The following is a 16,645-nucleotide window of genomic DNA, read 5'->3' as shown; positions in this document are numbered from 1 at the left end:
CTCCTGTATCTACTCCCCCATTTCCACTTTTAATTCTTCGCATTGTTGTTTTGCTTCATTTTGGGATTTCAACATAAAATCTTGCATAACAGCCAATGTTTCCTGAATTGTTTGTAGCGTAGGCTGTGATTCTGGTTTCTCCTTCTCTTTCTGCTTTTCTTTGTTCTTGGCTAACATACTCGTAATTGTTTTTTGATGCACAGGCGAAGGCAATGGAGACACTTGTGGAGATAAGTTAGGGTTGGTTTTTTAAGTGTCTTTGTAGTAGTGGATGTGCTTGACATCCTGTGTATATTTTAGAACTATATTTTATTTAGAGCAGATCTACTTTTCTCTCTCTTTCCCCCCCCCCCAATATGTAATACTATGTTTGATGTGAATTGTATGTTATTTTAGAGGAGGTGAAAGTCCTTCCACTTCCTCAATTTTTCACTTACTTTCTAATAAAAAATTGATTGATCCAAATAAACTCCAAACAAATTAGAAATTACAGCTCTAAGTCTAATTCAAAAGTTATATATCACTATTTAAAAAAACACTTATATATTTATGCATCGCTCTTAAAAGAATAAAAAGCAGTGAAAATCAATTCTATCACTTTAACAAAGATACAAACTTAATTGTTACTATGTAATCTATATTTATACACACAAGGGGAAAGGAGGGAGAGGAAAGACAAAGAGTTTTAAATCAATATTGTCAAAATCTTAATTGTATTACACTTAAGGTGCTTTATATACTATAATGTCCTTTAATAATTGAGTTTCTTAAAATTATACGACTTAATAATGTAATATAAAGGTTTAAAATCTAAGAACTTTATATAAAATATAGTGACACTAAACTTAATAAAACTTTAAGCTTATAAATTGTAAAATATCATGTAAAATTAATGAGTTAATTTCAGTTTTAAAAGATAAAGGGATGAATATTACTTCTAGTTAAAAGGGTTGAACAAGTAAATGAATTTTAGTCTTAACTTTAATAATAGCAACCACTTTTTTAAAGTTGAAATGCACCAAACCAGGAAAGAGGAAATTTAAAATTAGCAGTTCATTATATCAATTAATTTTCAATCTAAAGAAAACCTCAGGAAATAAAACCAGAATTAAAAAAAAATAAGAGAAAACACCAATGTAGATATCAAATATAATCAAGTATAATTATAACTGTAGAATAAAATATATGGTATAATTTCTAAGAAATCCTTTAATAAACCAGTAATATTCACATATACTTAATTTATAAATCTTCTTTTCTTCAGGAATCCGTTTGAATGTTATTATTTATTCATAGAAGGTCCCAAATTTTAATACCCTCTTCTAAAATCAATTTAGTCCTTAATTGTAATCCAAAGTATGTCCAGTTATAATCCAAGATATGTCCAATTACAGTCCAAATCGAAATTTAAACTATAATCCAATTATAGTTCCAGTACAAACCAAAAAGTCTAATTGTAGTTTTAATCCAAAAGGGTTCAAAGGGTATTAAAATACAAATCCAAGTTTCTAATTTTAATCTAAGTCAAATTCATTATAATCCAATTTGTCGTTAAAATCCACTTGTAGCAAATTGTAATCCAATAATTTATAATTCAATTATAATCCACATCAAGATTTAATTTCTTGTATCTGATTTAAACATTTATTTATGATGGCTCCCTCCAGACAGTACAAAAATTTGAATGTTCAGCTTTCTTTAAAAAAAAAATTATTCCTGTTATTTTGCAAAAAAAAATATCCCTATTTTTGATAAAAGCAAGATTAATCCATTCCAGGTCTCTCTTTTATTTTCTGTTTATATCTTTTATTTCACAGTTTTTAATCTTTCTTTTTGTACTTTTTATTTTCAAGACAATTTCAAAAAGCAATCCTTCCGCAACTAGTGTAAAAAAACAGTTCCAGGAACTGCTGCCGATTTAAACTTTCCCTTTCGTCTTTAAGTTTTTTTAAAATTTTAATTGACTCTCATCTCCTAGAATCCTCATCAGAGATGGAAATTCAATGTCAAACAGTTATATTTGCAATCTTTAATTCTATTCTTATAGTTTTAGTCATTGCACTTAATATAGAAGTTCCAGCCGCAAGTTCTTTTTTGCCCAAGGATATAGTTTTTTTCCCTTTGGAGCTTCGGCGTTAGCTCCTCGGGATCCGGGGAGCCCCCTGTTCTTCGATCGGACCGTACGGATCCGATCTAACCGCAAAAAGTGACCTTTGGAGGGCTTAAAGGGGGCATCCGGGACAGAACCCTGTCCCGGAGCTCCCGCTGCAGCTCCAGTCCAAACCGGAAGTCCTCTCCGAGCACTCTTCAAAGGTGGCCCCATGTAGAGAGCATTACAGTAGTTGAACCTCGAGGTGATGAGGGCATGAGTGACTGTGAGCAGTGACTCCCGGTCCAAGTAGGGCTGCAAATGGTGCATCAGACGAACCTGGGCAAACACCCCCATCGCCACAGCTGAAATATGTTTCTCTAATGTGAGCTGTGAATCGAGGAGGATGCCCAAGTTGCGGATCCTCTCTGAGGGGGTTAATAATTCCCCCCCCGGGTGATGGACAGACAGATAGAATTGTTCTTGGGAGGCAAAACCCACAGCCACTCCATCTTATCAGTGTTGAGCTTGAGTCTGTTGACACCCATCCAGACACCAACAGCCTCCAGACACCAGCACAACACTTCCACTGCTGGAATTATATGTGTCTCCTGGAGACATCTGATATCCGCTTTTTCATTAATTAGGTTTGCATATATTTTTCTCCTTTTCTCTGGGGAATTTAATCCTTTAATATTTATTGAAATTAATTTAATTTCTTTATTCATTCATTTGATTTGTTGTTTCTTTTACTTATTTTCCTTCTTTTTATTTTTTACTTGTTAGCTTTTGCTGCCATTTGTGTTCTGGTCCTTACTCCCTCCTCTCTCCGTGCTTGGTCTTCTACTTCTTTGGGTCTTTCCTTTTCTTCTTCCTCCCTCTCTTCCTGTCTATCATCTTGGCTCATTCCTTCTAACCTGTCTTCACTTTCTGTCTCTGTTATTTTCTCCATGCCTTGTAGTTGTTTACTTCTTGTGCCCTTTCTATAGTTTCTACTTTAATCTTCCTTCCCTCCCAGGTTATTACCATTCCTTCGGGAATGATCCATCTGAAATTTAAATGCTTTTTATTTAAAGTAGCTGCCAAGAATTTGTAATTGTTCCTTTGCTCTCTAACTCTTCCAGGTACTTGCTTAAGTATGTTAACATCCCTTTCTTTGTATGAAAAATCTTCCCTCTCGTGGCCATAAAAATGCTATCCCTTATCTTTTTTCTTGCAAATCTAATGTGTATTTCCCTGGGCAAATGATGGTGCCTGGCATAATTTGTTTGTATCCTGTATGGTTCATCTATTTCACTTTTAATTTCATTTTTATCTTTTTGAAGTATTTCTCCTATCAGCTCCGCCATTCTGTCTTCTATATCTTCCTCTTTTATTTCTAGAATGTTTTGAAACCTTAGGAAGTACGATGCACTGTCCATTTCCAAATTTATTAATTGGTGTTCGAGTTCTTTGTGCGATTTGTTTGTTTGTTTTTTGTTCTACTTTTTCTATTTTTTTCTCATTGTGTTCTGTCTTGAGTTCTACTGTTTTGATTTGTTCTTCAAGTTTCTTAATCTCCCCTCTCATCAATTCCATGCTATTATTTAATTTTAAGATATCGGACCTTAACTTAGCATGGTTCTGCATTATTTCCTGTAATTTAACCATCATTTTTTGGACCGTATTTAATGTTAAATTCATGGTTTGTAGCAATGTTGTATTCTCTGTTTTTCCTGCTTTATCTAGTGTGAATAGATCTTCAATAGGGGTTTAGGACATTTAGCCTCCGCCACATGGATGAAGCTCTTTCCTCCGCAGCAGCTGATCGGCTGCTGCCTTCTCTCCCTCGCCCAAAGGGCCCTAGCTCTTGGCCCCAGCCCTTTGATCACAAAAATCCAAATTCAGCCACAGCCTTTTGGCCACATGGGACACTTCGCCACCATCCAATCAGAACAGTTGTTACAAAATGCTACTTTTGGAAGGAAAGAATGGGACAGTTTGCTCTTTCATACACAAACACACACATTGAATGATAGAGAGGGAAGGGACCTTGGTGGCCATCTAGTCTGACCCCCTTCTCATTCAGGAGACTTACAGAATGATAGAGAGGGAAGGGAACTTGGTGGCCATCTAGTCTGACCCACCTTCTCATTCAGGAGACTTACAGAATGATAGAAAGGGAAGGGAACTCAGTGGCCATCTAGTCTGACCCCCCTTCTCATTCAGGAGACTTACAGAATGATAGAGAGGGAAGGGACCTCGGTGACCATCTAGTCTGACCCCCAGCTCAAGCAGGAGAATGGAGGGGACTGCAGAGGCCATCTAGTCTGACCCCCAGCTCAAGCAGGAGAATGAAATAGAATGACAGCGATGGAGGGTACCTCAGAGGCCATCTAGTCTGACCCCCAGCTCAAGCAGGAGAATGAAACAGAATGATAGAGAGAGAGGAGTCCTCAGAGAACAGCTAGCCCAACCCTCTTCGCAAGCAGGAGAATTGGTCTTCCGGTCAAATTTTTGGGCTGCTAAATTGGCTGGTGGAACTCCTTGCCTCACAACAAGCTAATCCTTTAAAAGTTAATTTGGGAACCCAATCAGAGCAGTCCTCTCAAAAGAGGGTAGGGAGAGACTGCTAGGTAGCAAAGGACAGAAGTGAAGGCTGGTTGCTGTCTGGGGCCCCTTTATGACCTGCTCCTTGTGGTAATCTTTGGAATTTTTACGATGCGTGGAGCATTTATGACAAAAGAAAATGTCAAGAGAAGCAAAAATTTGGAGGCCCCAGATGTGGGGGTAGGGTCCACCCTCGCCCTCCACCCACACACATTTAACAAGAGTTGGAAGGGACCTTGGTGGTCATCCAGTCCCACCCTCTCCTTCCACCCATACACATTTGACAAATTCTGACCTGCTAAATTGGCCGGGGGAACACACTGCTCCAAAAGCTCCCTCCCCCTCCCACTTCTGGTAACCCTCAAGACGAATAAAGGAGGGGTGAAAAAAGGCATGGATCCCCAAAGTGGGGGGGCATGAGGCTTTATGGGGAAAAACTTGGGGAGGCTAATGATACTTTCCTGTTTGAAGAGAGAGAGAGGTCTGTTCATACTCTGGGCATCTAGATGATCCCATGCCTTCTTCTGCGTTCATGTGGAGAGTCCCCAAAGTGTGTGGGGGCTTTGGGAGCTCTTTCACAGACACAAATACACACACACACACACACACACACACATATTATCAGCAGCAATGGACAGAAGTGAAGGCTGGTTGCTGTCTGGGGACCCTTTATGAACTGCTCATCATGATTATCTGTGGAATTTTTGCGATGCCTCGCAGCAGATGGAAAGGGAACAAGCGGTTATGACAAAACAAACTAGAGTGCATCTAGTCCAACCCCCTTCTCAAGCAGGTGACCTTTAAAGAATTGGATGGGACCTTAAGGAGGTCATCTAGAATCATAGAGATCATCTAGTCCAACCCCCTTCTCAAGCAGATTTCTACAGAATCAGACAGATGGAACAGACCACAGAGGTCATGTAGTCCAACCCCCTACTCAAGCAGGTGACCCTTGCAGACTTGGACGGGACCTTAAGGAGGTCATCTAGAATCATAGAGATCATCTAGTCCAACTCCCTGCTCAAGCAGATTTCTACAGGATCAGAGAGATGGAAGGGACCACAGAGGTCATCTAGTCCAACCCCCTTCTCAAGTCAGTGACATCTACAGATTCCCAAACAAATTAACAAGTGTTGGAAGGGACCCTGGAGAGAGAGAGAGAGAGAGAGAGAAATAGAGAGAGAGAAATGCAAAGGGAGTTTGAGAGAGGACCATGTTGCAGCGTGTTCCCCCGGCAAATTTAGCAGGTCAGAATTTGTCAAATGTGTATGGGTGGAAGGAGAGGATGGGACTGGATGACCACCAAGGTCCCTTCCAACTCTTGTTAAATGTGTGTGGGTGGAGGGTGGGAGTGGACCCTACCCCCACGTCTGGGGCCTCCAAATTTTTGCCTCTCTTGACACTTTCTTTTGTCATAAATGCTCCACGCATCGTAAAAATTCCAAAGATTACCAGGAGGAGCAGGTCATAAAGGGGCCCCAGACAGCAACCAGACTTCACTTCTGTCCTTTACTATCTAGCAGTCTCTCCCAACCCTCTTTTGAGAGGACTGCTCTGATTAGGTTCCCAAATTAATTTTTAAATGATTAGCTTGTTGTGAGGCAAGGAGTTCCACCAGCCAATTTAGCAGCCCAAGAATTTGACCAGAAGACCAATTCTCCTGCTTGCAAAGAGGGTTGGGCTAGATGTTCTCTGAGGTCTCCTCTCTCTCTATCATTCTCCTGCTTGAGCTGGGGGTCAGACTAGATGGCCTCTGAGGTCCCCTCCAACTCTGTCATTCTATTTCATTCTCCTGCTTGAGCTGGGGTCAGACTAGATGGCCACCAAGGTCCCTTCCCTCTCTATCATTCTGTAAGTCTCTTGAATGAGAAGGGGGGTCAGACTAAATGGCCACTGAGATCCCTTCCCTCTCTATCATTCTGTAAGTCTCCTGAATGAGAAGAGGGGTCAGACTAGATGGCCACCAAGTTCCCTTCTCGCTCTATCATTCTGCAAGTCTCCTGAATGAGAAGGGGGTCAGACTAGATGGCCACCGAGGTCCCTTCCCCCTCTATCATTCAATGTGTATGTTTGTGTATGAAAGAGCAAACTGTCCCATTCTTTCCTTCCAAAAGTAGCATTTTGTAACAACTGTTCTGATTGGATGGTGGCAAAGTGTCCCATGTGGCCATAAGGCTGTGGCTGAATTTGGATTTTTGTGACCAAAGGGCTGGGGCCAAGAGCTAGGGCCCTTTGGGTGAGGGAGGGAAGGCAGCGGCCAATCAGCTGCTGCGGAGGAAAGAGCTTCATCCAACTGGCAGAGGCAAAAAGTCCCATCCCCCTTCAGTAGATCATTGGCTTGCTGGGGAAGCATTTCCAGTTGCCTCTGTTACATGTTGTTTTTTACTTCCCTTTATGGTCATTGTAGTTGTACTGGTGTTTGACATTTCTTTTAATATCTTGTTTTGTTTTTCTAATATATCAAAAATTCTATCCCAAGTCACCATTCACCAAGTCTTCTACTTCCATATTCTTTTATTTTTCAACTTATGACTATCAATAGTTTTATATCTAGAAATCTACATATACTTATAAGTAAACAATTTATAATGATGATTCTTATTCTATTAATATTAAATAGGCATAAACAATAATATTCAATAAGTGATAAGCAATAATATTTGTTTCAATCTAGTAACTGGTGGATATATAAATATACAGTGGTACCTCAAGATACGAACCCCTCATCTTACGAACAACTCGTGATACGAACCCGGGGTTCAGAAAAATTTTGCCTCTTCTTACGAACGTTTTTCAAGTTACGAACCGGCGTTCAGAGATTGCTGGGAAGCCGCGCTGCTGTTTTAAAAGGTGACAGCCGGGCGGCGGGGCTTCCCAGCAGCCTCCCGAACGCCGGTTCGTAACTCAAAAAAAGTTTGTAAGAAGAGGCAAAAATTTTCTGAACCCCGGGTTCGGTTTGGGAGGTTGCTGGGAAGCCCCCCAGCCCAGCTGTGACCTTTTAAAACAGCCGTGCGGCTTCCCAGCTGTCTCCGAACGCCGAACATGGAAGTTCGGGTTTGGTGTTCGGCTTCTGGAAGCTGCTGGGAAGCCGCGCGGCTGTTTTAAAAGGTGACAGCCGTCCTGGGGGGCTTCCCAGCACCCCCCCGAACCCAGAACTTTTGCCGAACTTCCGGGTTTGGGGTTCGGGAGGTTGCTGGGAAGCCCCCCAGGCCGGCTGTCACCTTTTAAAACAGCCGCGCGGCTTCCCAGCAGTCGCCGAACGCCGAACACGGAAGTTCGGTTTTAGCGTTCGGCTTCGGGAAGCTGCTGGGAAGCCGCGTGGCTGTTTTAAAAGGTGACAGCCGGCCTGGGGGGCTTCCCAGCATCCTCCCGAACCTTGAACTTTTGCCGAACTTCCGGGTTCGGGGTTCGGGAGGTTGCTGGGAAGCCCCCCAGCCCGGCTGTGACCTTTTAAAATAGCTGCGCGGCTTCCCAGCAGTCGCCGAACGCCGTTTTTTTGCAGGTTTTTTTTTTGGTTGCACGGATTAATTGACTTTACATTGTTTCCTATGGGAAACAATGTTTCGTCTTACAGACCTTTCGTCTTACGAACCTCCCCCTGGAACCAATTAGGTTCGTAAGACGAGGTATGACTGTATATGTAAATGTATACACAATTTGAAAATTAGAAATTTAGGAGGTAAAAATGGGATTACAGATTATAAATTCTTAAATTTAAACACCATTTATAAATATATCAACTCTATTAAATCTATTAAATACCGGTATTACTAAATATCTGATAACCTATAGATTAGTGGTTCTCAACCTGGGCGTCGGGACCCCTTTGGGGGGGTCAAATGACCATTTCACAGGGGTCACCTAAGACAAATTTCCCATGGTGTTAGGAACTGAAGCTTCTATTCTGGTGCCTTGGAACATATTTTTACAATCCGACCAATCAGGTGTTTACAGTGGGGATGTCCCTCTGACCTTCCTGCCAATCAGCTTAAAGCTCTGTTGAGAGAATTGGTGCTAGACCTAAGGTTGGGGGTCACCACAACATGAGGAACTGTATTAGAAAGGTTGAGAACCACTGCTATAGATTATAATCTTAAACTATCTAAACTATATTTTAGAATTGTCAGAAGTAAGTATATTCGGTAAATAATATAGCAAAATAATGAACTTAATACTTATATGGTTCTATAGATATGTTTTACCTTAAAAGGTAGAAGATAGAAGATAGATGTTAAGGAAAGAGAAAAGAAGAAGAAGAACAGAAAAATAAATTTCTAGAGAGTATATATGGAGTCTATATAGAAAAAAGAAAGAAACTCAAGGAGAAAAATATATATAAATATATAAAATCAATACTATATCAACACTGTATTAATATTAAATTAAATTAATAATAATAATAGTAATAATAATATCTAAATTCTTAGCTATATATGGTATAGTTTACAGTTAAGGTTACAATGTACAATAGTAAATATCTAAGTATCTGTGTAAATAGGCAATCCGTTATATAGTAACAGTTAAATCAGCATGTGGGCTGGAATCCCTTACAGTTGTTTCTTTACTTAAAATCTGACAGGTATCAAATATCCTCTTTACTGTCTCTTAAGATTTATAGAGATTTATAGAGATCTGAGATATACAGTAATATTTTAGATATATGGTAATCACAATGGTATTTAATGGAAATTAAGATGTGTTGAATTTATAAAAATAAAAATAGGAATCGTGTTCCTCACATCTTACAAATTATTCAGCATTTACTTCTCCCACTAAGATGTCCGCTGTCTTTCTTTCTGTTAAGTCACTTCCTCTTTCTCTCTCTTTCTTCAAAATACCACGTTGTTGGAATCTTTGGATATTAAATCTAAACAAATCTGAACAAATCTGTATCTTCTGTACCTTCTGTAGCGATTTAAAGCGTTAAAATCACTCGCAAAGCGGTTTCTCCATCCGAGATCCCGGGTTCTTTTAAGGAACTTTCACTTGTCTTTCCCTTTCGGTCTCGGGCTTTTAACACTCCAATGTGTCCTCTCGCCTCCACCTCACGATCGCCGCCTCTTTTCCAAATTTTGGGGTCTTCTCTTGCTGCTACAGATCAGTCTCCCCAGCAGTTGATTAAAGGGTTTTTAAAGACGTTCTCCGATGCGATTCACCAGGGTTCATAAAAGCTTCCTTCTTGAGCTAATCTGTGCGGTTTCAGACTGCTATGACGAATCAGGCAGATGTTTCCGTCTTGGATAGGAAGGATGCCCTACACTCCAGCAAGCGAATGCCTTCGCCCCCGCTGTTGCCTGGGTTGCTCCTCTTTCCCCACTTCAACCTTCAGTCTTCATGCCTCAAAGGGCCTTCAAAAAAACGGAAAATAAAGCAGCCTTAGAGAGTGGAGATCGCTCTTTTCCAGCTGCTAGACTTCATCACTGGAAGTCTAGATTCTCATGGAAGGTAGGTTAACAACTCTTTAAGCCTTCTTGACAATATTGTCACAGTGGGCTTTAGCACTTAGATCTTTTGCTATTAGTATTCCAAGGTCTTTAACTGAGGGAGGGTTATCTGTGATAATTTCTTTATTCAGTTTGTATTTGGAGTTCTGATTTTTTTTTTGCTGATGTGTAGCATTTGCTGGTTGAGAATTGGAGTTGCCATGTGTTAGACCAATCAGAAACAGAGTTGCTTGTGATGTGATCGCAAAGGTCATTGATGTAGAGAGCAGTTTATTAGTTTCTAGGTGGAGAGTAATTGATTGGTTTATAATTGATTCCATGACTTTGCATGGGACGCAGCATAGTGATATTGGTCTCTAGTTATCAACAAGACAGGGGTCTCCTTTTTTGAAGATGGGGTTGACCATTGCTTTCAACCATAGCTTAGGAAGTGTGCTGGTTCTGAAGGATTTTTCAAAAATTATGCTTAGCGGTTCAGCTATAGCAGAAGAGAGCTTTTTTAGGAAGTATGCATATAAACCATCTGGTCCGACTGATAGAGAAGATTTAAAGTCACGTAATGCTTTTTCAACATAGTGAAGTCTATTTGGGTTAGGTTGTTGAGAGAGTTTGAGGTGCGATTGATAAAATTGGGGGATGAGCCATTACAATTAACAAAGGCAGAGCCAAAGAATGGGTTGAGGAGGTTAGCTTTGGATGAGTCATCGTGGTATTCTTTGTTGTTGGGTCCTTTGAGAGGTGGGATAGGTCTAGAGTCCTTGAGTTTGTTGCTGACAAAGTTGTAGAAGGCTCGATTTGATTTGGTGCGTAGGAGATTTTCCTCTTGTTTGCTGCGGTAGTTGAGACATTCTGTTTTTATTTGATTGCATATGCTTTTATATTGGCTTTTGAAGTTGGTTACTAGTCCTTTTTTGTTTTTCCGCCAGAGAGATTTTTTCCCCTTGTTTGTAATTTTCTTATTGAGATGGGAAGGTTGTTTTTCTTGTTTGTGGTAGATGTAGTTCGCTTTTTTGAAATTGAACTTGGGTGTGGCATTATTTGGGTGGATCTTAGTGTGACTTAGGTTGAGACTGAAGTTTATCATGCTGTGGTCACTATTGGAAAATGGTTCTTTTATTTGTAAGCCATATATTGCACTTTTGCTGTTGCAGAAGATGAGATCCAGACAGTTATCTAGTCTAGTATTATTAGTTACTAGTTGGTCGAGTCCCAAACAGGTGATGTGTTATATATAGTAGAATGGATGGGTTCTGTGCTACATTCATTTAAGATCCAGTTAATGTGTGGTAGGTTGAGGTCTCCAAGGAAGATAATTGGGTATAGGCAGTGGGTTGCCCACGTTAGTAGTGCAGTTAATTTGTTTGCATGTGCAATGTCATAGTCCAGAGCTCTGTAGCTGAGTAAGAAGCGAATTGTGGTATTTAGGGATAAATCACAGTGATCTCACCTCAGATCACTAGATCACTAGGATTAATTTTCACTGGAACTGTCACATCTCCATCCCACTATCTCACCACTAAACTTCAGCCAGCTGTCAGCTATCATTTGTTTGTGGCTGCTATTGCAGGCTGTCTCCTTCCTTCACTCAACTTCTCCAAAACCTCTCCTGTTATTGCCAATCCCGACCACCACTGCCATCACTCCTCAGGATGCCTTGTTCTTCCAGTTCCTGTAGGACCTCGAAAGGTCTGTCAAACGATCAGAAGCAGGAGAAAAATGATACTCCAATCAGGAGAATGTTCAGCATACCTGTTCCTCTTGACGATGACCTCCCCGCAATGTTTTTTTAAAAATAACATTTCTAATATACTGTACTCTAGAGTCTAATCAAACTCATTAGTTACACATCAACACATTTACTGTGATAGCAGTGAAACATTTTTGATTCATCAATATGCAGTATCTTTTACTTTGGGATTTTTTTTCATGTTCTATTGTCTCGTTATACTCTTGTTATATATTAAGCAAGAAACAATAAACTTTCCTTCTGCCTCTCATGATACAATTCTTTAACCATAACTTTGCTCTTTCTTCTCCTATAATTGTAATATAATAGGATGAAGACCTTTCATCCTATTATATTACAGACTTTTCATCCTATTATATTACAGACCTTTCAAATAGCTTGATTTCTCTCTGTGCCTTGCTGCTTTCAGACTGTTTCAATAATCTTTCAAAAGATTTCAAACTTTCTGTTATGATTGTGTCTTTCTTTCAGTGCTGTTCTGAAGGATTGCTAATTGTTCTTTTATCATTTCACTTTTTTTGAATGGGTAAACTTTCTTTTTAATATGTTTTCTTGTAAACATTAGATTTGTCACATTGTACATTGTTTATTACTGTTGTGAGCCGCCCCAAGTCTGTAGACAGGGGCGGCATACAATTCTAATAAATTATTAATTATTATTATTATTGATGTTGACTGAGCATAATTTTAAAATCATTATAAATTTCTAAAGAATAACATTTTGAATAACATCAGCATTCTAAAAAATTTGCAGTTGGGGTTTTTAGTTAAATAACAATTTATACAGTAATTTGAAATGGAATATAGATAGTCCTCAACTTATAACAGTTCATTTAGTGACTGTTCAAAGTTACAACAGCACTGGGAAAAAAATGACTTATGATCATTTTTACACTTACAACTTTTCCAACTTCCCCATGATCCCATGATCAAAAATCAGATGTTTGGCAACTGGTTCATATTTATGATGGTTGCTGTGTTCTGGGCCAAAGTGATCACCTTTTACAACTTTCTGATAAGCAAAGTCAATGGGGAAGCCAGATCCACTTAACAACTAGGTTACTAACTTAACAACTGCAGACAAAACTCACTTAACAAATGCCTCACTTAGCAACAGAAATGTTGTGCTCAATTGTTGTCATAAGTTGAGGACTGCCTGCATTTTTTCTTCTGGTCAACAATAGACTGACATAAATGATTGCTTGAGCTACAAATATGAAGATTAATTAGAAACACTTGTGCTAAATGAAAGTGAGAGATGAACATTTTCACAGCAGAAATTTTACAATAAAATGTTCTCCTGCAATGATAAAGAAAAGTATAATTGAATCTGGGTTTCAAAGCAGTGATATTCCACATATCAGCCAAATATAACCACTGCACTACCAGAACCATGAATAAAAAGTTTGTATAATGTTAGTTGAAATAGAATTCATTGAAGAAGCATGAAATTGATAAAGGAATATTGATTTTAAAGTTCATTGTTCTATCTGTATGTGTGCATTTTTATTTTTTAGCTTTATTTACTGTATTTTTCAGTGTATAAGATGCACCGGTTTATAAGACACACCTAGATTTTAGAGGAGGAAAACAAGGAAAAAAGTATTCTCAACCAAATGGTGCAGTATTATATTGTTTAATAAAATAATAAGTAAATAAAATACCAGTGTAGCAGAATACTTTTTACAGAAATGGGAGTTGAAAGTCCACAAGCCTTAAACCTGCCAGGTTTGAAGACCCTTGCACTCCTAACCTCCAACTTATGGGTCTTCAAACTTGACAGCTTTAAGACTTGTAGACTTCAACTTCCAGAATTCCTCCACCAGTCATGCTATCTTAGGAGTGGGAGTTGAAGTCCACAAGCCTTAAACTTGCCAGGTTTGAAGACCCTTGCACTCCTAACCCCTAACTCAAGCAAACAAGCAAACAAACAAACAAACAAACAAACAAACAAACAAGGACAATTCATTTTGTTAGTTGTTCCAGAAATGGCTAGTGATAGAATCATTTGCAACTACAGTTCCCTGCTGAGGTTGCCTTAATATTACTACTATACCATGAGGTTTTCAAAGACCTCTCTCTTGACCACTCCAATTTTCACAATTGAAGTGCATGGAAATATGTAGTGATTATGATAAACCTGAAATATTCCTTAAAAGGAGTGTTTCTAGAGCAGGGATCCCCAATGTTGGCAACTTTTAAGATTGTGGACTACAACTCCCAGAGTTCCTCAGCCACCTTTGCTGGCTGAGGAACTCTGGAAGTTGAAGTCCACAAGTCATAAAGTGGCCAACGTTGGAGACCCCTGGACCAGATGACCTACAGTACAGAGTCCCTTCCAACTCTTTCTGTGTCTGTGTCAACGAACCAAATAGTATTTGAGAAATAAATCACATTCCACTCCTGTTCGATTTATTAGCTTCTCCATGTTGGATTTGTGCCCCATCATTCCAGGACTAAATTATCTTCAGTTCCCCATCTCATATCCCCACACCCACAAGTGCAATCACGTGGACCAATCTGGTGCAGGGATTCACTGGCTTCTTCAATTGTTCAGTTGACCTTGGACTCTGTGTAAGGAATGTGTGGTGGTATCAATCTTTCTCTCTCTCCCCCTCCTGTTTCCCTATCTCTGCTAACTGTGGCAGGCGAAAGCCTCTAACTTCACATAATGGCTTTGGGCCTGACAGTCTGTCTGTCTGCCTGTCTCTGTGCGTGTGTGTGTCTGCGCTCTTGCACCCCTCTCTTTGTGTGCATATAAACTGTCTGAGCCTCCGCTCCGCGCTTTCTTGTTCGGGGTGGCCCTTCAAAGGATCTGAGCGGCTTCTCCTCCCTGCGAGGGCTGAATGGGAAACTGGGTTGCTAGGATCGTTAAGGAAAAGGGCAGGCTCCCGGGACCTGGTAGACTTTTCCCTTCAGCTGGGGAGCCCTCCTGGCAAGCCAAAAAGCTCCTCGGCCATCCCCGCCACTCCACCCTGCACCAGTAGCAAAGCGGAGGCAGCGGTGGCGACTTTCCCCCTCGGCTGCCTTTCCATGGTGGCAGTGGGGCTGGCAGTGCTGCAGAGACTGGACGAGCCCATCTCCCAGGACCTGCCATCGGCCACGGGGTTACTGGTGGCTCCGGCTAAGGGAGCGTGGCAATGGCCTGCCCAAGCAGCTTTCTAGTTTTGGCTATACCGCCGGCAGGGACGGAGCTGCAGCCGATCCCCCAGTAACCCGGTGGCGGGTGGCAGGTCCCGGGAGACAGGCTCGTCCAGGCTCTGAAGCACCGCTGCCACCACTCCCACCATAGAAAGGTAGCTGAGGGGCAAAGTCACCGCTTCTGCCCCCGCTTTGCTGCTGGTGCAGGGCAGAGCCACGGGGATGGGGGGGTGCTGGGCATTGGCCAAGGAGCTTTTCAGCCTGCTGGGAAGGCTCCTCAGCTGAGGGGGAAAGTCTGGCAGGTTCTGGGAAACCGCCTTTTCCTTTAGCAACCCTAACAATCCAGTTTCCTGCTCAGCCTTCGTGGGGAGGAGAAGCCGCTTGGATCATCCGAAGGAGCACCCTGAATGAGAAAGCACAGAGGGACGAGAAAGCGTGGGGTGGAGCCACTCACCCAAGCCACTTTTTGGCCTGCCAGGAGGGCACCTTGGCCAATGCTTGACATCACACCCATCCCAGGGGCTGAGGTGCCAGCCTCCCGCCGGGAGCTGCCAGGCAGCCTCGACAACATTCAGGGGGCATTTGCCCAGGTCCGCCTGGTGCACCAGTTGCGGCCCTATTTGGACTGGGAGTCACTGCTCACAGTCACTCATGCCCTCATCACCTCGAGGCTCGACTACTGTAACGGTCTCTACATGGGGCTACCTTTGAAAAGTGTTTGGAAACTCCAGATCGTGCAGAATGCAGCTGCGAGAGCTATCATGGGCTTCCCTAAATATGCCCATATCACGCCAATACTCCGCAGTCTGCATTGGTTGCCAATCGGTTTCCGGTCACAATTCAAAGTGTTGGTTATGACCTATAAAGCCCTTCATGGCATCGGACCAGAATACCTCCGAGACCGCCTTCTGCTGCACAAATCCCAGTGACCAGTTAGGTCCCACAGAGTTGGCCTTCTCCAGGTTCCGTCGACTAAACAATGCCGTTTGGCGGGACCCAGGGGAAGAGCCTTCTCTGTGGCGGCCCTGGCCCTCTGGAACCAACTCCCCCCAGATATCAGAGTTGCCCCCACCCTCCTTGCCTTTTGTAAGCTCCTTAAAACCCACCTCAGGCATGGGGGAATTGAGATATTCCCTTCCGCTAGGCTTATTAAAAAATTATGCATGGTACAGTAATACCTCATGATACGAACTTAATTGGTGCAAGGAGGAGGTTCGTAAGACGAAAGGTTCGTAAGACAAAACATTGTTTCCCATAGGAAACAATGTAAAGTCAATTAATCCGTGCAACCAAAAAACCCCCCGCAAAAAAAGGCTTTCGGCGACTGCTGGGAAGCCGCACGGCTGTTTTAAAAGGTGACAGCCGGCCTGGGGGGCTTCCCAGCACCCCCCCGAACCCGGGTTTGGGGTTCGGGGGGTGCTGGCAAGCCCCCCAGGCTGGCTGCGACCTTTTAAAACACCTGCGCCGCTTCCCAGCTGTCTCCTGAAGCCGAACGCTAAAGCCGAACTTCCGCGTTCGGCTTCGGGAGACAGCTGGGAAGCGGCGCGGCTGTTTTAAAAGGTCGCAGCCGGCCTGGGGGGCTTGCCAGCAACCTCCCGAACCGAACCCGGGGTTCAGCAAAATTTTGCCTCTTCT

The 16,645-nt window shown here is 41.8% G+C and overlaps 1 protein-coding gene across 1 annotated transcript in view; it reads right to left on the bottom strand.

Moving 5' to 3' along the window:
- Window positions 1-16,645, bottom strand: part of LOC139167142 (dystrophin-like) — a 1,540,372-nt gene that overhangs the window by 427,698 nt on the left and 1,096,029 nt on the right. The gene's annotated exons all lie outside the window — the stretch shown is intronic.

Source organism: Erythrolamprus reginae, chromosome 4, assembly GCF_031021105.1.
Source record: "Erythrolamprus reginae isolate rEryReg1 chromosome 4, rEryReg1.hap1, whole genome shotgun sequence".
Classification (NCBI taxonomy): domain Eukaryota; kingdom Metazoa; phylum Chordata; class Lepidosauria; order Squamata; family Dipsadidae; genus Erythrolamprus; species Erythrolamprus reginae.
This window is presented reverse-complemented; position numbering and strand designations above follow the sequence as displayed.